General features: G+C 38.8%; 1 pseudogene; it reads right to left on the bottom strand.

Annotated features, from left to right (window-relative positions):
* LOC107606925 lies at positions 13,225-14,181 on the bottom strand (annotated as a pseudogene).

The following is a 21,666-nucleotide window of genomic DNA, read 5'->3' as shown; positions in this document are numbered from 1 at the left end:
GTAGTGTTACGTAATGGTTTACTATGATAAGCAACAATTAGAGTAATAACTCCCATGTTAATTTACTATGTATATTTTGACCAAATTAAAATATACATGATGCACCACTATTTCGTGGTACATCTTGTGCTTAATTGAGTGGATTTTATCCACTATTCTCACACTTGTTCATGTAAATTGCATGTTTTACATTTTCCTTCCTAATTCTGTGCTATGATTGAAAACATGTTTTCTGGGCCTTTAAATTACTAACTATTAATCCTCTCTTATTACCATTCGATGCCTTAATATGTGTGTTAAGTGATTTCAGGGTTTATAGGGCAGGAATAGCTTAGAGAATGGAAAGGAAGCATGCAAAAGTGGAAGGAATACAAGAAACTGAAGGAATTGCTAAGCTGTCCAGCCTGACGTCCTAGTACTAAATCGACCATAACTTGAGCTACAGATGTTCAAATGAGGTGGTTCTAGTTGCGTTGGAAAGCTAACATCCGGGGCTTCGCAACGATATATAATTTATCATAGCTGACCCGAAGATAGGTGATGCGCACATGTAGATCACGTGCATGCGTGACCTGGCAAAAACTCAATCCGCGTGAACGCGTGGACGACGCTCACGCGTGACTTTGCCGCATGCTGGACGTATCAAAAATCGCTGGGGGCAATTTCTGGGCTGTTTCTGGCCCAGAAAACATAGATTAGAGGCTATAAAGTAGGGAAATACATTCATTCAAAAACACAACATTCATACAATATTCATAATTCACAATTTTAGGTTTTAGATGTAGTTTTCTAGAGAGAGAGGCTCTCTCCTCTCTCTTAGGATTTAGGATTTCTCTTAATTTTAGGATTGCTTCTTCTCAATTCCAGGTTCAATGTTCCTTTGATTTATGTTTCTCTTCTACTTTTATTTTCTCTATTACTTTAGTTGCTCTATTTCACTTGCTAATTACTTATGTTGCCAAATTGGCTTATGAACTCTTCATGTTAGATTTGAATATTCTATTTAATGCAATTTGAGGTAATTCAGATTTATGATTGCTTTCTTCAATTTATGATATAAATAATTTAGATTTTTCCCCCTTTGCTTTGGTTAAGTAATTGGTGACACTTGAGTTGTCAAACTCAACTGTTGATTGAAAATTGGAATTTGCTGATTGATTTGGATCCCTCTAAAGCTAGTCTTTCCAAAGGAGTTGACTAGGACTTGAGGAATCAAATTAATTAGTCCACTTGACTTTCCCTTATTTAGTAAGGGTTAACTAAGTGGGAGTAATAACAATTCTCATCACACCTGATAAGGATAACTAGGATGGGATTTCCAGTTCTCATACCTTGCCAAGAGTTTTTATAGTTAGTTTGTTTCAATTTCCATTTACTATTGTTGTTTCTTATCTTAAAAAACCCAAAAAGATACTTTTTTTTCCATAACCAATAATAAACACACCTCCCTGCAATTCCTTGAGAGACGACCCGAGGTTTAAATACTTTGGTTATAAATTTTATTGGGTTTTGTTACTTGTGACAACTAAAACTTTTGTACGAAAGGATTCTCTATTGGTTTAGAAACTATACTTACAACGGGAATTTATTTGTGAAAATTTTTTACTGACAGAAAATCAGTTCGTTCAAAATGGCGCCGTTGCCGGGGAATTGCAAACGTATGTCTTATTATTGGTTATTGTAAATATTTGCTTTTTCGTTTCTTTGTTAGTGTTTTTAGTTTTAGGAGTTTATTTTCATTAATTTTCATTAGTTTTTATTTCTTTTGCTACTATGAATTCTCACCCCTCTGGTTTCAAGTTTGGTTCCAATGTTGTTGTAAGGAATGGAAGCTATAATGAGAACAGGCATCAAGGTTGGAAAAATCAAAGATGGGAGGAGCCACAAGAATTTGATCAACCCTCTTGGCAACAACCCCCTCCAATGCGCTATAACCAACAACCATTATATGATGCATACCAAGACAATAGTTATGGTGGACCTTTTTGTGACAACCAACCCCCACCAAATTACTATGGTCAAGAGCCATTCCAGGGTGCATATCTAGATGATGAATATGGTTGACCCCCTTGTAGTTACCAACAAGCCCCGCCATATGCTGATGAACCACCTCTTCAACATAGCTTTGAACCACCATACTCACAAGCCACCTACAACCATTCACCTCCATATGACCCTAATCCTTATCCACCACACCAACCACCATATGAACCATACCCAGAACCACTACCTCAATATTCATCATCTCCATATCCTTATCAAGAAGAACCACCTCCGTATTATGAGCCCTCTCTCCAACAAATGAACCTTCTATCCACCCCAACCTTCATTGGATAACAACACACTCATCTCTAACATCATTGGTCTCACCTCTACACTCCAAAATCTTATATCCCGCATGAACCAACCCTCTACCTCCAATATTCAACCCTCAAGCTCTAGTGCGCTTCCTTTTCAACCACATAATGATCTTTCCATCCCATCACCATCCTCCATGGAAGAGCACCCACATCCATCAATCCAAGAGCAAGATGATCCCAATTATGCTATTGATATGGAACAAGAAAGAAGGAATCATCTTTGCGAATCCATACTTCATAAGAAGCTAGAGGAGGCCCTAAGGGTAGCGGTAGCAGAGACCCTTGAAGACGGAGGAGTGATTAAAGAATTAGTGAAGGAAGACATTAAGGAGGAGTCTGATTTTGTATTAGGGCAAGTGGAGAAGGCCGAATTTATCAAAGAAAAGGAAGTGGTTGAAGACTTAGGAGATGCAGAACCTCCATGGGAAAATCTAGTCATAGAGCCTCCTTCCAAGGTGTTTGATGTTGATGTTGAGGAGGGTGTACAACCTCTAAGGCATATCATGGTTGAAGACTTTGCAGAGGTTGATCAAGAGATGGAGATTAAAGATGAAGAAGCACAGCCTCCCATGCTCTTGGTGAACAATGCAGAAGAGATTGAATTGGAAGAAAGCTACTGATGGGATATTTTTGCGGAAGAAACGAATTTCTCCAAAACACCCAAACTTAACCGGCAAGTGCACCGGGTCGCATCAAGTAATAATAACTCACGGGAGTGAGGTCGATCCCACAGGGATTGAAGGATTGAGCAATTTTAGTTTAGTGGTTGATTTAGTCAAGCGAATCAAGATTTGGTTGAGAGATTTGTGATTTGCAGAATTTAAATTGCATAGAAAGTAAAGGGAATGGGTAATTGGCATGAAATTAAAGAGAACAGGAATTAAAGTGCTGAATCTTAAAGAACAAGAAATTAAATGGCAGAAACTTAGAACGCAAGAAATGTAAATTGCAAAATCTTAAAGTACAAGAAATGTAAATGGCTTGAATTGTAAAGGGAATGGGGAGTCGGATTTGCAGAAATTAAACAAGGAAAAGTAAATTGCAACAAGCAGAGAAATAGAAGATGTCTTGAATCAAACCGGATCTTAAACAGAAAAGTAAATGAGCATGGAAAGCAGTAAACAGAGAATATAAAATTGGAATTCCGATCTCAGGACCCAAGAGACTAGAAAACCAAGTCTAGATCTCAATGCCTTCCTAGATCCAACAAGAACAATTGCAAAGGAATTGTAAATTGCAAAGAAAGTAGATGAAGAAGCAAGTAACCGAAACTGAAATTCAATTAAGCAGAAAATTAAACAAGATCCCAAGGTGAGATTGAAACAGAATTTCTTCAATTCTCCACCCAAAATCCAAGACAAGAAAAGTAAAGAGTGCTGGGCAAGAACAAGGAAGAAGAGAGATCAATTCTCCTCCCAAATTCTCTTCAATTAAACAACAATGCTAAGAAAAATAAAAGTGAGCTCTCAGCAAAATTCTAAAGAAAGCTATTCTGAAAAACTAAAAGGGAAGCTCCCTTAAAAACTTGAATTCTATCTTATTTATACACTTTCTTCAAAAGATCTTCAAGCCTTGAGTTGGGCCTTTGCTCTTGGTGAAATTGGGTTGAGAGAGGCCTTGGTTGATTGCTCTTGGAGTTTGGAGAGGAACCAAAGTGAACCAATTGAACCGGGTTGGAGTTTTGCAAAAGTTTGAGTAAAAGTTTGAGTAAAAGTTTGAGGCTAACTTTTACTCTAACTTTTACTATTAGCCTCCATGCTTTGCTGCTATCCACGTTAGGGCAAAAGTTAGGGGTCTAACTTTTGCTCCAACGTTGGCCTCCTTATGTGTACTTATGGCGCCAACGTTAGCCCAAAAGTTAGAGGCTAATGTTGGCGCAAACTTTTGCTCCCCCTTTGTATTGTTCATGTGCCAACGTTAGCCCAAAAGTTAGAGGCTAACATTGGCGCAAACTTTTGGTGGCCAGGGGGTGTTTTTCTCATGCCAACGTTAGCCACAAAGTTAGGGGCTAACGTTGGCGCAAACTTTTGGTGCCCAGGGAGTAACTTTCATGTGCCAACGTTAGCCCAAAAGTTAGGGGCTAACGTTGGGGCTAACTTTTCACCCAAAAGTTTGTGCAAAAGTTTGAGGCTAACTTTTGGTCCAGCTTTTTGCTTCCTGGTTCATTTTCACTTATTCCATTGTCCTCTCTTTACTCCTAGCCATTCCTTCTTGCTTCAACCTTTCTTCAAGCTTTCTTCACCTATTATTAATCAACCAAACACATCAAAGCTATGCTCAAAATCATGAGATATTCATTATTTCATAATATATGACAATTATAGCATAAAACCTCATGAAATAGCATGAATTCATACATGGTTGATTAAATCAAAGGAAACATGAAAATCTACCCAATTGGCTTGCTTTTGGCTCAAGAAAGTGCATAATTCAATTGAAAACAAAAGAAAAAGGCTAGTGAAACTAGGCTAAGATGACTTGTCATCACAACACCAAACTTAAAGCTTGCTTGTCCCCAAGCAAGAAATGATTTATTGAGAAGAAAGAATGAAATGGGAGAGGATGTTCATGCTAGTAGAGTGTTATTGATAGTTCATGGGGTTTTATGTGGATATGTAAACACTCACTTCTTATTGACTCTTAAGCCTAGAAAGCCTCCTTCAAGCTTCAAGTAACATACTGCTATGACCTCTCATTATTCCTTTATCCTTGGCTATTATCTTGTTCATGAGCTTTATTTGAGTGTCATGTGTAGCAAGTTCATCTTCTTTTCTTTATACTTGACACATTATTCACTATAGACACTTGGCTCACATTCCTTCTTAAAACATTGATGCCCAGCACCTCTTTGGGCTACTAAATGCCTTGTAGTTAGGTTGCTCTTGACAGTGGACTTTCAGCTGATGATCCCGGGTTAGTTAACCCAAGTCACCGAGTGTTGATGCACCCCAAAGAGCTTAGTAGTCCAAGCAGATCCTAATACAAAGACACCACAGGCATATATTCTAAGGTTCAAGATATTGGTGTCCAGCTTTGTTTCTTTTTGTTTTCTTTTGTTCTGCCACTCTTTGGCTGTTTCTTTTTCTCCCCTTTTTTCTTTCTTTTTGTTTTTCTTTCTAACCAAGGATTTTTATTTGATTGAGATTCATAGACAGTAGGCCACTTTATACTTAGAAGGGGACATCCTAGTTCTTTTATTCACTAAAAGTGAGCTATTATACAATCACACATACATACCACCACTTACTTTTATTGTACTTCTATCTAACAGAGAACTATCTCACTTCACATTCAAACATTTCTTTTATTGAATTGAAAATGCAGGGGATAAAGCATGCGTTTTGTTCAGTGAAAGTAAACACACAAGTACACATTTAGACTAGCTTACTTATTGCAAAAAGATAGATTCTACTTGTACTAGATGAACACTTCAGCAAGACATAAATCAAAGCATTTCTCAACAGCAGAAGTTAAGTATAGATACAACCTATCGGTTTGCAGTTCTTTTGTCCTTCCTTCTGCTGTGCCCCTTTTGAGTTATGATGCATAATGTCCTCAAATGGTGGTTAGTTCCCTGCACAATTCTCAAAAGTTGCTTGCTTCTCAAGCCCTTAGGTGACTGGTTAGTATGCATGAATTGAGTGTGGCTTTTAGATTAAATTTGGTTTGGGAACACCAAACTTAATTCTTTGCCACTGTCCCTAATGCAACAGGTTGTACATTTATGAATTCTTTTGGCCTTGCTAAAGGTTATGGAACCAAAACTAAAAAGCAATTAACTGGTTGAATAATTTGTCTGATTGCTTGGAGCTATCATTATGCAAGAGGTGGGAGTATGCTTTTAAATGAGATTTTGGTGGAACACCAAACTTAGAATCCTTCATTCTCCCTTAAATTGTTTTGGTGTGCAACACCAAACTTAGAATCCTTCATTCTCCCTTAAATTGTTTTGGTGTGCAACACCAAACTTAGATCCTTGCAATACAGATAAAATTGTTTTGGTGTGCAACACCAAACTTAGATCCTTGCAATACAGATAAAACTACTCAACCTTTTTATTGAAACAGCTATGAAAAGAAAACTACCTCAGGTTGGGTTGCCTCCCAACAAGCGCTTCTTTATTGTCACTAGCTTGACATCTTATTCTTTGATCATGGAGGCTGAAAAGCATAGTGCCTCAGTTTTTCTCCTCTTACTGTGAACTTCCTTCCGGTCTCCTTTTTGATGATCTCTAGGTGTTCAAGTGAAAGGACCCGGTTCACAGTGTAGTATTCAGATGATTGTGGGGACACCTTCATTGGTTGGGTGTTTAACACCACTTTATCCCCTGGTGAAAAGCCTTCAGTAGGGATCTTCTTGTTTCTCCACCCTCTTGGCCTCTTCTTCTTTTCTTTCTCAAAAGATACTCCCTGCCTTGGTGGTTCCTTATCTAAGATGTTGAATTTCTCATATGGAGGTTTTGGATCCAGTTCTTCCTTGATTTCTTTGGTCTGTTGCACCATCTCTACTTCTTTCAAGCATGGATTTGGAAGTCTTGGAGCTAACTCATTGACTACCTCCTTCAAACTTTGATCTCTGGCCTTATCCTCCGTACACTCTTCTTCTTGAGTGGGCTCATGTGGGGTTTTAAAAACATGGAATGCTAGGTGCTCATCATGCACTCTCAGCAACAATTCCCCTTTTTCAACATCTATCAGTGCTCTGCCCGTAGCAAGAAAAGGCCTCCCTAGGATGATGGGGGTGTTAGGGTCCTCCTCCATATCCAGAATGACAAAATCAGCTGGGAGAAGGAATTTCCCCACTTTTACCAGTACATTCTCTACAACTCCAACTGCTTGCTGGATGAATTTGTCAGCCATTTGAAGGAGTATTCGTGTGGATTTCAGCTCACAAATTCGAAGTTTCCTCATTAGAGACAAAGGCATCAAGTTTAGTGCCTTGCACTTCTCCCATTTTGTAGCTTTTTCTTTGTCCTTTGGATTGGAGATTGTATCACTTGGGATAACATTGGTTGGCCGTTCAGCTTGTTTGGCTAATTGTCCCACTTGTCGTTCAAGGCTCTTCATGGTAGCTTCATTTCTCTCTTGCATTTTGACCAAGCTTTGAGTGGACTGAGCAATTGCTTGTATGGCTGCCTCAAGACTTAAAATTCTACTTTCATGATGGTCTATTGGTGGTATGATGGGGTGGAAAGTGGTTGCTGGAAGTTATTTGTAGGGGTAGAGTGGTAGTTTTGGGGGTTAGATGTTGGTGCGGAAATGCTATTTTGATGAGTTTGTGGATTGTGGTGGGGTGGTTGATATGTATTTTGTGGTTTCTTGTATTGATTATTATTAGCGTTTTGCTGGTCGTGGTTTGAGTAAGTTGTGTTTCTTGAGTTGTTTTGGTTTGAGTTTTTCTGCCACGGTTGCTGGCTGTGGGTGTGGTTATCTCCCCATCTGAGATTTGGATGGTTCTTCCAGGATGGATTGTAGGTGTCATCATAAACCTCATTTTGGCATGAGCCTTGGTTGTGCACATATTGAGGTTGTTCCTGCTGCTGATTGTGGTTTTGGTTGCTTCTTGGGTTGTTTTGATTTGAGTTCCTCTGCCATTTTCATGAGTTGCAAGGAGCCTCCAGCTGAGTGGTCAAGTGATTCTTGAGCCTTTAGGGTGAGTCCTTCATAGAAGTTCTGTAGCTTGTCTCATTCAGTGAACATTTCTGGTGGACATTTCCTCAGCAGAGCCTTGTATCTCTCCCATGCTTCATACAGATTTTCAGCATCTTGGCTTGAGTTGTAAAGGGAATTGGGAATTGGATTTGCAGAAATTAAACAAGGAAAAGTAAATTGCAACAAACAGAGAAATAGAAGATGTCTTGAATCAAACCGGATCTTAAACAGGAAAGTAAATGAGCATGGAAAGCAGTAAACAGAGATTCCAAAAGAAAGCTCCCTTAAAAACTTGAATTCTATCTTATTTATACACTTTCTTCAAAAGATCTTCAAGCCTTGAGTTGGGCCTTTGCTCTTGGTAGAATTGGGTTGAGAGAGGCCTTGGTTGATTGCTCTTGGAGTTTGGAGAGGAACCAAAGTGAACCAATTGAACCGGGTTGGAGTTTTGCAAAAATTTGAGTAAAAGTTTGAGTAAAAGTTTGAGGCTAACTTTTACTCTAACTTTTACTATCAGCCTCCATGCTTTGCTGCTATCCACGTTAGGGCAAAAGTTAGGGGTCTAACTTTTGCTCCAACGTTGGCCTCCTTATGTGTACTTATGGCGCCAACGTTAGCCCAAAAGTTAGAGGCTAACGTTGGCGCAAACTTTTGCTCCCCCTTTGTATTGTTCATGTGCCAACGTTAGCCCAAAAGTTAGAGGCTAACGTTGGCGCAAACTTTTGGGGGCCAGGGGGTGTTTTTCTCATGCCAACCAATCAAAGGAAACATGAAAATCTACCCAATTGGCTTGCTTTTGGCTCAAGAAAGTGCATAATTCAATTGAAAACAAAAGAAAAAGGCTAGTGAAACTAGGCTAAGATGACTTGTCATCAGCTACCAAGAGGAAGAGGTTGAAATTGAAGAAGCTTACAAGGAGGTGGAAGAATTCAAAGAAGAGCACAAGAGAGTGGAGCTTGCAAGATCATTAGAAACACCTCTTCCAAAGCCATTACCATCCAATACAACATTCAAGTGGGTAAAATTCTTATCCTTGACCTTTACTTTCCCACTTGAATATGGTTTACTTGAGACAGATGGTTAACTTAGAGCTCTTTGTGGCATTAAGAGTAAGAAGGAGATGGTTAGTGGTAGGAGTTGTCAGGCAAGGTTCAAAATGGTTGTACGCTCCAAGTTGAAGTGCAAGATTGGTGTAGAGCTCGATAGAATGGGTCTAGGAAGTCGTTTGGGTACTTCATTGAGAATTCAAATTGCTTGCCACCCGGTTGAAACAATGGTAATCCACTTCAAGACGGGTGTAGAAACAAGATTTGGGATCCGGGCATACAATAGGATTAATTATGGGAGCTCAAAGCTTGTGAAGAACTCCATCAAAGCTTGAGAAATTTACCTAGTATTGATAGAGCTTATTGGAAATCCAAGCATTGGTGGAAGTTTCAGGATGAGTTCAAGTACAAGCCACCATGACAAGGAGCTCACCAAATGTCCAACTTAAGGACTTTAACCAAAAGTGCTAGGTAGGAGACAACCCACCATGGTATAATCGTCTCTTTTTATTCTTAGTTTTATTTTATTTTAATTTTATCAGTGTTAATTCGTAAATTCTGCATCATCATCTGCAATCTATATTCTGCATTCTCTATATATAAAGCGCGTCCCACGCGTGCGCGTGAACCACGCGCACGCGTCACATACGACGCTAAACCATACAGAAAGTTACGCGAGAGACGCGCAGGAGGGGTGCGTGGCGCACAGGCCACCCCACGCATACGGGTACGCGTGGGCATGAAAAATTGGCATAAAAGCGTGTTAAACAGAGAGTTGTGCTGGTCTGGGGCTGGTACTGTGCTAGAGGTACAAAATCACCCACGCGTACGCGTCCCTGACGCGTGTGCATCATTTCGCTTTCAGACCACCCACGCGTACGCATAGGCTACACTTACGCGTCAAACGGCCAACTCAGTGTCCACGTCACGCGTACGCATCGCGCCCCGTTTCTAAATTCTTACTTCTTTCTTCCCTCCTTTCTACTTCTTTCTTCCCTCTTTCTTACTTTCTTCTTCTTCATCTTTTTAACCTCTCATCCCTCTTCACTTTCATTCATTGCATTTTAATTTTTTGCATATTATTATCTCCTTTTCTAAATTTATTATTTTTCCGTTGGTGTTAAATTTTCTTATTCAACTGTTACATCTTTTCTTGAATTATTCTGGTGCTTCATGACTTATTTTATTCTGATTGGGTATTATTATTCATAAGTCAATGCTATTCTTTTATGATACTTGCATTCCATTTGCATTGATATGCACTTATATTATCTTGCATTACCCACTCCCTCTCCCCCATTTGTTGCAATTTTTGCACTATTAATATGCCATTTGCTTCTAATGTTTTCTCACTTGCATGTTGTAGCTACCATGTAATTGAGACCCTCATTATTTGGCATTAACCCAATCATATTTTATTTGTTTTGTTATCTTTATTTCTGGGTTACTTTTCTTCTTTTCCTCTTCTTTCAGGATGGCCACCAAAAAAAAGGGAAAGGAAAAGCTTCTAAATGGGGAGACAAACAAGTCCATCTGCACAATCCTTGGAGAAAAGCATCAGTTGGAGCCACCCATCCACTTGTACATCTTAGCATGCACCGAAGACGGTGCAATCTTTAAGTGTGGGGAGGTCGATACCGACTTCCGTGGGTTAGTTATTTCCTTCTCAAACACCAATATTTTATTTTCTTTGTTCATTATTGCATTTGCATGTTTGATTGCATATTTGTTTGATTTTGTGCATATTTTACCACTTGGTTGAAGTAATATTTTCTTTTTCAAGAAACTCTTTATAGCATTTCACTAATTTGAATTAAACTTTTTGAAAAACTTGTTTGAAGAAATTTTAATTTGGAACTTGGTTTAGAGCTCGAACACACAAAACCTGTGAGATTCTTGAGCTTATTTGAATTGGTTGCATTTTACCAACCAATATTTTATTTTTGGTGTGTGTTTTTCTCTCTAAAATTGTGATGTTTGTCTTGCTTAATTCTATATTTCCATGGTTTGATGTATGCATGCACTTATATGATTGAGGCCTTGTTTCACTAAGCTTACATACCCATATGGCCTTATCCTTTCATTATCCTTTGCAAACCAATTTGAGCCTATTTTACCCCTTTTATTCTTTCACTACAAGAAAAAAGGCCTATGGCCACGCTTTTTTCTTGCCACGCTTCAAAAGCGTGGCCAAAAGTGGTCAATGGCCACGCTTTTATGAGGGTGGCGATAGATTAGAGATTTGGCCACTTTTTTTTTGCCACGCTTCAAAAGCGTGGCGAAAAAGATCAATGGCCACGCTTTTGTAAGGGTGGCAATTGATTAGAGAAACGGCCACGTTTTTTTTCTGCCACGCTTCAAAAGCGTGGCCATAAAGAGAAACAAGGGCGTTTTAAAAGCGTGGCGACAGGGTTTCATTACGGCCACGCTTACAAAACGTGGCCATATCCTGGTACTCTTTTGGCATGCTTTAAAAGCGTGGCCAAAAGTTTTTTTTCTGCCACGCTTCGAAAGCGTGGCCGTAGAGTGAAACAGCGACATTTTATAAGCGTGGCCAGAGGGTCCCAACCCATTGACTATAACCCGGCCCCAAACCCGGTCCCCAACCCGGTCCCCAACCTATTGACACTAACCCTAATCTTCGAAAACCACTCTTTCACCTTCGAAACCACTCGCCTGGAAGAGCTCCTCCCAACCTTCACCCTTCGCCCTTCGCCCTTCGCCGTCGTCACTCGAAACCACTTCTTCTTCATCTTCTTAATCTTCATCTTCGTCTTCATACTCTTCTTCTCTTTCTTGTTCTTCTACCAATCTTTCTGGATCTCTCTGTTCCTGAAGCCTACTTGGTTGGTTTGTTTGAGGACACCAACTTGTGTGCCATCCATGCCAAAAGGTCACCGTAATGCCCAAAGACATTCAACTTGCTCGCCGCATCCGTGGTGAACATGCTTAGGCTGATTGATTTCATGCTTCTTGATCGCTTCGGAATACACCTTGTGTTACTAGTTTAGTATTGTTCAAGTTTCCTATGCCATTGTATAGTTCTTGACAACCTTTTAGGTTTCAATTGATGTCTTTAGAATGATTATTTTGGTTATGGTACAGTAGATCATAGAAAGATACTACAAATGGAATGATTTGATTACTGGTGTAAGACAGTTTATTTTGGATTTAGCTCTTAATAATTAATATTAACTTTGATACAATTCTGAATGTGTTGGGTATTTGATATGTGAACTTCAGTAGAATTTCTTTCTCAACATGACAGCAATGATAGAGCTTTGTAATTTAACGGTCGTATCTCTTGTTATTGCCACGCTTTAAAAGCGTGGCCGTATCTATCCCTATTGCCACGCTTTAAAAGCGTGGCTGTATCTCCCTCTATTGCCACGCTTTAAAAACGTGGCCGTATCTTCCACCTTTGGCCACGCTTTAAAAGTGTGGCCATATCTTCCACCTATGGCCACGTTTTTAAACGTGACAATCTATAAAAAGCGTGGCAAAGAAAAAAGCGTGGCGATAAGTTTGAAAAAGCGTGGCGACAGAGCAACCGCCACCCTTGTAGAGGCCACCCTTTCAAAAGCGTGGCGATAGCTGAAAAAGCGTGGCGAAAAGCTATCGCCACGCTTTTTTCAGCTTTTCGCCACGCTTTAAAAGCGTGGCAATAGACATATTTTCTTGTAGTGTTTACTTTAGCACATCATTAACTCTAAGCGGAAAACAATAATGTCCTTAATTTGAATCTTTGGTTAGCTTAGACTAGTGAGAGTGCTCATGAATTAAGTGTGGGGAAAATGGGTTTGGAAACATTTGGTTTGAGAATTGAGTATGTTAGAATTTTCTGAAAAGAATAAATGACCATTTGTACCCATGAGAGATGAAAACGCTGACATTTGTACCCATAAAAGCTCGAAACTAATCTTGTACCTATGATAGATGCTGTCCATGTGACAAAAGTGCCCTGGCTTGGATCTAAGCTTGGTTCGTGGGTTTCCAAACCTACGTGGCACTCCCAAACCCCCCCCCCCCCAAATCTGAGCCAACCATTCACCATCATCATCTTCATCTTCTTCACAATCATCCCCATCCATCACTGTCTCTTCCTAGCCACCATAACCTCCATCACCATCACCTCAGCACCGCCACAGCCACCTCCCTTCACCACAACCTCTGGCGACAACCCACACTGCCGCGCCCCTTTCTCTTCTTCTTCCCCTCTTCTCACCTCCGTTGAGCCCAGAAACCACATCGCTAACTCCTCCTCTGGCCACTCAAACCCTTCAATTTCTCATCAACCTCTTTATACGGAACGGCACACCGATTCTCGGCCACTCTATTCTTCTCCTCTAGCATGTTAATTGCAGACTGTTTCTTCCTTGGAGGTGTTGGAAGCTTATCAGCAATGGCCATTGAAGGATTTAGACATGCCAACAACTCCTCCACACGATCCTCAAGATCCATATCTCCATGAATCCTAGCAAAATTTCGAAGAGCCTCCCAAATGTCATCTTCAGGCTGAAATGGCTTACTCTCAATGAACTCCTCAGCTTCATTCAACTGACCGGCATTACCCAGAATGTTAATAACCTCCATGTAATGCTCCATGGTGAGAACAATTCCATACTCCTTCATTGATTCAAAGTGCAATAATCCTTCCTCTACAGCTTCTTCCCTTGCACACGCAGCCAAAACCAATGCAAAAGTTTCACTCTCAGGCCGTATCTCTGCCTCCTTCATCTCCTGAAAAACCAACAAAGCATCATCACCATCTCCATTTTCAGTGTATCCAATGATCATCAAGTGCCAAGAACTCATGTTTCTCTTTGGCATTCGTCAAACACCTTGCATGCAATATTCATGTTACCACATTTTCCATACATTCCAATCAACTTATTGTTCAATTCAACCTCCCCTCGAAACCTCGATCTTCTCAAGAACTCATGAACCCTTTTCCCATACTCAAGCGACCTCGTACCCTTGCACAAATTCAACATGGCGAGAAAAACACCATAATCAGCAACAGAACCTCCGTTTTCCCGTGTCTTCCATCCCCTGCATTTTTTCCTGAGTTTTGTTTCTTTCATTATATTGCTTTTAGTTCATTTTGATTAATTTGGTTAGTTAGAAATGCATGTTAGTGGATTTAGGTTTATTTTGATTCATGCTGGTGTTTGAAAATTTTGCTGTTTTGGTGGAGAGGATGAGCTGGCGCTGTGGTTTCTAGGCTCAGCGGAGGTGAGAAGAAGGGAAGAAGAAGAGAAAGGGGCACGGCAGTGTGGGTTGTCGCCGGAGGTTGTGGTGAAGGGAGGTGGCTGTGGCGGTGCTGAGGTGATGGTGATGGAGGTTATGGAGGTTATGGTGATGGTGATGGTGAAGAAGATGAAGATGATGATGGTGAATGGTTGGCTCAGATTGGGGGGGGTTTGGGAGTGCCACGTAGGTTCGGAAACCCACAAACCAAGCTCAGATCTAAGCCAGGGCACTTTTGTCACACGGACAGCATCTATCTTGGGTACAAGATTAGTTTCGAGCTTTCATGGGTACAAATGTCAGCGTTTTCATCTCTCATGGGTACAAATGGTCATTTATTCTTTCTGAAAATGTGAAAGAAATGTTTAGGACATGTTCATGCATTCAATAATTTAATCATATGCATTAAGAAAATTAGAAAAAAATAAAATAAAATAAAATAAAATAAAATAAAATAAAAAAGAAAAAAAAAAGAAGAAAAAGAGAAAAAGAAAAGAAAAAGAGCAAATAAATAAAAGGGGACAAAATGCCCCAAAGTAAATGGTGAAAGCGATGCATATATACTGTACTCAAAATTAGGATGCATGAATATGTGGAAAACATGGTTAATGGATAGTCAGATGTGGTATTATGATTACATGGATTGTCTAAAGTTAGGTGGAAAGTTTAAGTTAATTAAGGATTCAGATTTTAGTCCACTTGGCCAAATACAATCCTACCTTGACCCTAACTCCATTACAACCCTTAAAAGACCTCTTGATATGTATATCTGTGCATTAATTCTTTGTTGATTGGTAGAAGAAAAGCAAGCCTTAGAAATCAAGGTTAGTAGAGAATTGAGAGAGTCGAACCTTAAACACTTGAGTGATTAGAGTGTATACACTTCCGGTGAGGGTTTGATGCTCGATTCTTTATTCCCGGCTTTCATGAGTTATCTTCTTCTTGCAAGTCTATTTGTACTTCATTTTTATGATTTGAATTAGTGAAATCCAGGTCATATTTATTCCTGAAAGATTTATTTACTTTTGACCAAGTAGGTAGAAGTATTTTTGCATTTAGTTGCATTCATATAGATAGGTTGCATTTCATAAGTTTTACCATTCCTCTTCACTCTTATAGCTTCTCTTGAGCTTAGCATGAGGACATGCTAATGTTTAAGTGTGGGGAGATTTGATGCACCACTATTCTGCGGTACATCTTGTGCTTAATTGAGTGGATTTTATCCACTATTCTCACACTTGTTCATGTAAATTGCATGTTTTACATTTTCCTTCCTAATTCTGTGCTATGATTGAAAACATGTTTCCTGGGCCTTCAAATTACTAAGTATTAATCCTCTCTTATTACCATTCGATGCCTTGATATGTGTGTTAAGTGATTTCAGGGTTTATAGGGCAGGAATGGCTTAGAGGATGGAAAGGAAGCATACAAAAGTGGAAGGAATACAAGAAACTAAAGGAATTGCTAAGCTGTCCAACCTGACCTCCTGGTACTAAATTGACCATAACTTGATCTACAAATATCCAAATGAGGCGGTTCGCATTGCGTTGGAAAGCTAACATCCGGGGCTTCGCAATGATATATAATTTGTCATAGCTGCCCTGAAGATAGGCAACACGCACACGTGACCTGGCAAAAACTCAATCCGCGCGAACGCGTGGCGACACTCACGCGTGACTTTGCCGGGTGCTGGACGTATCAGAAATCGCTGGGGGTGATTTCTGGGCTGTTTCTTGCCCAGTTCTCGGCCCAGAAAACACATATTAGAGGCTATAAAGTGGGGAAATATATTCATTCAAAAACACAACATTCATACAACATTCATAATTCACAATTTTAGGTTTTAGATGTAGTTTTCTAGAGAGAGAGGCTCTCTCCTCTCTCTTAGGATTTAGGATTTAGGATTTCTCTTAATTTTAGGATTGCTTCTTCTCAATTCTAGGTTCAATGTTCCTTTGATTTATGTTTCTCTTCTACTTTTATTTGCTCTATTACTTTAGTTGCTCTATTTCACTGGCTAATTACTTATGTTGCCAAATTGGCTTATAAACTCTTCATGTTAGATTTGAATATTCTATTTAATGCAATTTGAGGTAATTCAGATTTATGATTACTTTCTTCTATTTATGATATAAATAATTTAGATTTTTCCCCCTTTGCTTTGGTTAAGTAATTGGTGACACTTGAGTTGTCAAACTCAGTTGTTGATTGAAAATTGGAATTTGCTTATTGATTTGGATCCCTCTAAAGCTAGTCTTTCCACAGGAGTTGACTAGGACTTGAGGAATCAAATTAATTAGTCCACTTGACTTTTCCTTATTTAGTAAGGGTTAACTTAGTGGGAGCAATAACAATCCTCATCACACTTGATAAGGATAACTAGGATGGGATTTCTAGTTCTCATACTTTGCCAAGAGTTTTTATAGTTAGTTTGTTTCCATTGCCATTTACTATTGTTGTTTCTTATCTTAAAAAACCCAAAAAGATACTTTTTTTCCATAACCAATAATAAACACACCTCCCTTCAATTCCTTGAGAGACGACCCGAGGTTTAAATACTTCGGTTATAAATTTTATTGAGTTTTGTTACTTGTGACAACCAAAACTTTTGTACGAAAGGATTCTCTGTTGGTTTAGAAACTATACTTACAACGGAAATTTATTTGTGAAAATTCTTTACTGGCAGAAAATCAGTTCGTTCAATACACATGTTCATATAGTTGTATATATATAATTTACTATGTATATTTCACTATTAAAGTAGACAATAATAATTGTTATACTTGGTTTTATATATAAATTAAATGTACGTTAAAAAAAGAAAAACATCTCTAATTATGGGGATATATTCCCCTATATATAATACAGACACTACAACAGACGCGGTGGATGCCTGCACCGAACTTCCTGCGGTGTCACAAACCGCAGCAACTTGGGGTGGATTGCTGCGATTCATCTCCAATTTAGCCTTCTGCCACCGAATCGATCTGCTTTTGTGTCGAACCCACTAAACCCGCCGCTAACCCCAAACCATCTACTGATATTATAACCCAATTTCACCCCATGATACCCAAAATAAGGTTCTGATAAACCCGCCAAAGGAGAGTGCAGAGCGCGCGAAACCATTCCCTACTCTACGGTGGCCCAATCTGTGACCGTGGAGTCTCCTGGCTGTCGATCCATCCTTCTCCCTCCTGCCATCGACCCTTTCTAGAATCAGATCTGTAGCTCAGATTCTTCATCGCGCGAACACACAAGGGGCAGAGGCACGAAGCACATCTCCCCGCGCCCATCCTTGTCGACGTTCTCCTCCGGACACCACTAACAGCTGCATTGCACTTCCTATTGCCGATGGATCCATATTCGACTAGCTTCGTGGTTTACAAACCTTGAAGAGGTTAAAGTAAATAAATAAATACCAAATCTTCCTCACAGCAGCCCCAGTCGCGCGTACATTCCCAATCCTCCCATAGTTGAATCCTTATTTTCGCTTTTCACGTGGTCGGTTCTGAGCAGCGTAGTCAGTATTGTTGCGCCCTTGGCTCCCTCACGGTCGTCAGTCAAATCCTCTTCCACACGGTCATCGTACTCGTTGAGGTAACAAGTTCCAGCTCTTTTATGCTAATAGTTATGTTCCTCATATTGGGTCAGTTTTTTATGTTGGGACCTGAGCATTTTTAGTTGAATGGGTGCACTATGTATCAATGCTATTATGAAGAAATCACATTACTTGACATCCGCTGGTCACAAGTGTCAATTATATTAAGTAAAAAAATATTCTCTTGGTTAAAAAAATCTGTAATCGTTACACTTGCTAGGAATATGAACATTGATAACGGTAATGGTGAATCTAATGGAGTAGATGTTGCTCAAGCAAAGAGGGAATATTAACTTTAGGCATATTTTCTTAATTAATTCTGTTAGGATTATTAATGATGGATGTTAACTTTAATCATAGTTTCTTAATTAATTATGTTATGATTATTAATGATGGATGTTAACTTTAATCATAGTACCTTAAGTAAAAATATATGGAATTTAATACACATGTGATAAATAGCAATATCAAAAATGGTAATTAATAATCTAATGCAGTAGATGTGGCTCATGCACATAAAGAATTAGGAAAACTAGTAATTTATTTATGCTCTGTATACTAGGTTTCATTTTTCCAACAGAATATCCTATGGCTTTATTAGTGTCTTTGTCCATTAACAGCTTTCCCTTTGAAATATAATTTGATTCTTCTAATTTACATGTAGTTGGATCATTTGGAAAAAGAGATACTATTTATATAATTAATATATGTACATATATAGAATGGTTTTTACTATCTTGTTACATAGTTAAAATGTGAGTAATGCTATTAGCCTAAGACGCGGTGGTTTCGTTAACAGATTGTAGATGTAGATAATTTTAGCTAATATCCACTGTTTAGTTATGGGAATTTAATACGACATAGAAGGTGAAGGAGAAATAGCGGATATTTGTTGGTTAATTATTCTATTCTTCCATGAGGAATTAATCTTTTTTGGCATGATACATGTGTTTATACTAGAATTGTAAGATGCCCAGGAAAGCTCGCTTCAAGAAAGGCACAAGAGTGGAGCCACCACGTCAGCAGACTCCAGCTGTACCTCCTGTGTCTTCACCATTCGATGATGATGACTGGCTCATCCCTCCGCCCCCCAATAATGGTGGTGTCTCTGTAGCGGCTCTTCTGCAACCCTTTCGTCCACCCAGGAGCGAACCAAGACCTGAGCCACAAGCCGCTAACGGTTCACAAGTGACAGAACCTTGCAATGAAGACATTGACCCGGAGGCGAACGAGGTAGATTCGTTTGATGAACACATTGACAGGATGTTTACTGCTGCTGATGCTGCAAAGTGCAAAGGATGAAAGACTACTGAGTTTTGGGATATTGATCTCATTGGTAACAAGTGTTGAACCATAAAACTTTTTAGTTGATCAGCTAATGATATTGTTATGCTCCTTACATGTTGGGCACATTGAGCACATAAATAACATTTTTTCTTCTTTATTGATAGATTCTGAAGGAATAATCAAGCAAGCTAAAATGAGTGTGAGGGAGGCTATGTTGCGGTCTCTTAATGGTAGCAAGATCATCCTGAGGTTCAATGAGGAACTGCAGGCAGTCGGAGATGGATCTGGCCTGTTGAGTGGCATTATAGGAGTGCTGGGTTCTTATTATAGCAAATTTCCTATCTGTGAAAAGAGTTGGGCAAAGGTGTGGGCAAAGACAGGGTTTATGATGATTGTAAAAAGGTAATGACTTTCAGCATTATTTAATCATATCAAACCTTCAACTTGCAATTACTTACAGCTGGACATTGTCGTCGTAGGAAATGTTCCACTTCCAGGATAGCAGTGGTAGAATCAAGAAAACACTTTTGCAACAAATGGGGAGGTCCTGGAAAGACACAAGGGGGAGGCTGTTTGACTCGTATTACAAACCAACAAAGGTTGAGAAGCACCCCGAGGGAATTCCAAAAGTGCATTGGAAGTGGTTCATTGATTATCGTAATGATCCTGCAACAAAGGTACCCCATTCATTTAATACATATACTTTTTTTAAAAATGAAATCCATTCAAATCAAAAAATGTAATCCATTAATATTTTTATATGATTTGGTATATATAAATAGTTTTTATTCCGATTGAGCTAAATTCGAATCCTGTTGATTAATATACATGATTAATTCACTTTAATATATCAATTATCAGCATAGGTCACAGTCCAGAAGGAATGTTTGACTAAGATCATAATATATACATGCATGATGCTGAGATTGGTGTACACCAACCTTCCTTATTACAACCTTATTTTTTGTAGGTTACCATATAAGACATTTAATTTAATTTGAGTACCCCTATTATTATAATTTATGCTATATGATTGTTATTGGACTATCTCACAGGGACCTACTAAATATTTTTTCCGTTAGTTGTGGTGAGAGTTATGGGTTGCATTTACATATTAGAAATACAATAATATTGTTAACTTCTTATATATAAATAGGGACTGCACTATTGTTCTTATTAAAGCAATACTTAAATTAAGATTGCGTACAGTTTATTCAAATTCCAGACTACTATACTTAATGCCCCATTATTTTGAGTCTCTTGCAACGTAGGATATATGTATAGTATAGCTATATTTATTACTTCGTTGAATTCAAGCTCACTGTTGATTTTAATAGGCGAAGTACAAGCAAAACGCGCTAAATCGAAAGAAGTAACTTTACACGCACAATGGCGGATCTAAAAGCTTGGCTAGGGCTAGGGAAGAAGAGGTAATATAAAGTTGTAATCAAGTATAAGTGGCATTTAGTGTTGATTTATTCATAGATTCAAACAATGTTAGAAGTATTGAAAAAATTTAAAGAAGTGAAATTCATGGCATAAATTGTATTGTCACGGTCACAAAAACAAGGAAGGACAGTTGGTAGGGGAGAAGTATGGATCTTAAAGCACAAAAGATCTTATGGCAGCTATATACATAAAGAAGCTCAGAGGATTGGTGTAAGTACACTTAATCATATATGTTGTAACATGTTGGGTTTAGTTATTAAAATGTCTTGAGTATGCTATTAGCCTAGTGTGATTGTGTAATTTTGTTTATGCCTGCAGGAAAAAATATCTGAGATTGAGCAGCTGGATGAATCTACAAGAATATTGTCAGAAAATGATTTCCTTGCCCAAGCTCTGGGTAAAGAGCACCCGGGTAGAGTGCGTGGGATGGGACATGGGCCGACACCAAGTCAACTCTTCCATCTGAGTTCGCAGCCGCCGGTAGATAGAGCTCAAGTAGAAGAGGCCCAATGGATGCTGTGTGAACTACAAGCGGAGGTGACGACCGAAAAATTGAAGAGGAAAGCAATGGAGGATGAATTAGCAGCAGAGAAAACGAAGAGGCAGGCAATAGAGAGTGTGCTGAGTTATCTGGTCCAACAGCAATGTGGGGAGCTGCCTCCAGACATCGCTGCACGGATGAATTCTTTGGACGGACATGGCGGAAAATAGAAATTAGGATTTATGTGATACTTTGATTTTCAGTATATGTTTTGTTTATGTTAAACATGGGGCATTAATTATTAGCCAAGTACTTTACCTTTTTGGGTGATTATTGAAATACTTTATTGACATTATTAAAATAGACATGTTAGTTTGCTTCGCAGTTAAATATTAATGAGTTTTTTTTTTCATAGTGCAGAATTTTAGAGAAAAAAAAGTATAATATTCTTTAAATAAAAAAGATGGAAAAAATTTATAAAATCTAATAAAAAATATAAAAAAATAAAAAAATTAAATAACGATAAGATTATTTAAATAAAAAG

The sequence above is a fragment of the Arachis ipaensis genome, chromosome B01 (genome assembly GCF_000816755.2).
Source record: "Arachis ipaensis cultivar K30076 chromosome B01, Araip1.1, whole genome shotgun sequence".
In the NCBI taxonomy this organism is placed as follows: Eukaryota; Viridiplantae; Streptophyta; class Magnoliopsida; order Fabales; family Fabaceae; genus Arachis; species Arachis ipaensis.
The sequence above is the reverse complement of the archived record's forward strand: the minus strand, read 5'-3'. Positions and strand labels throughout refer to the sequence as shown.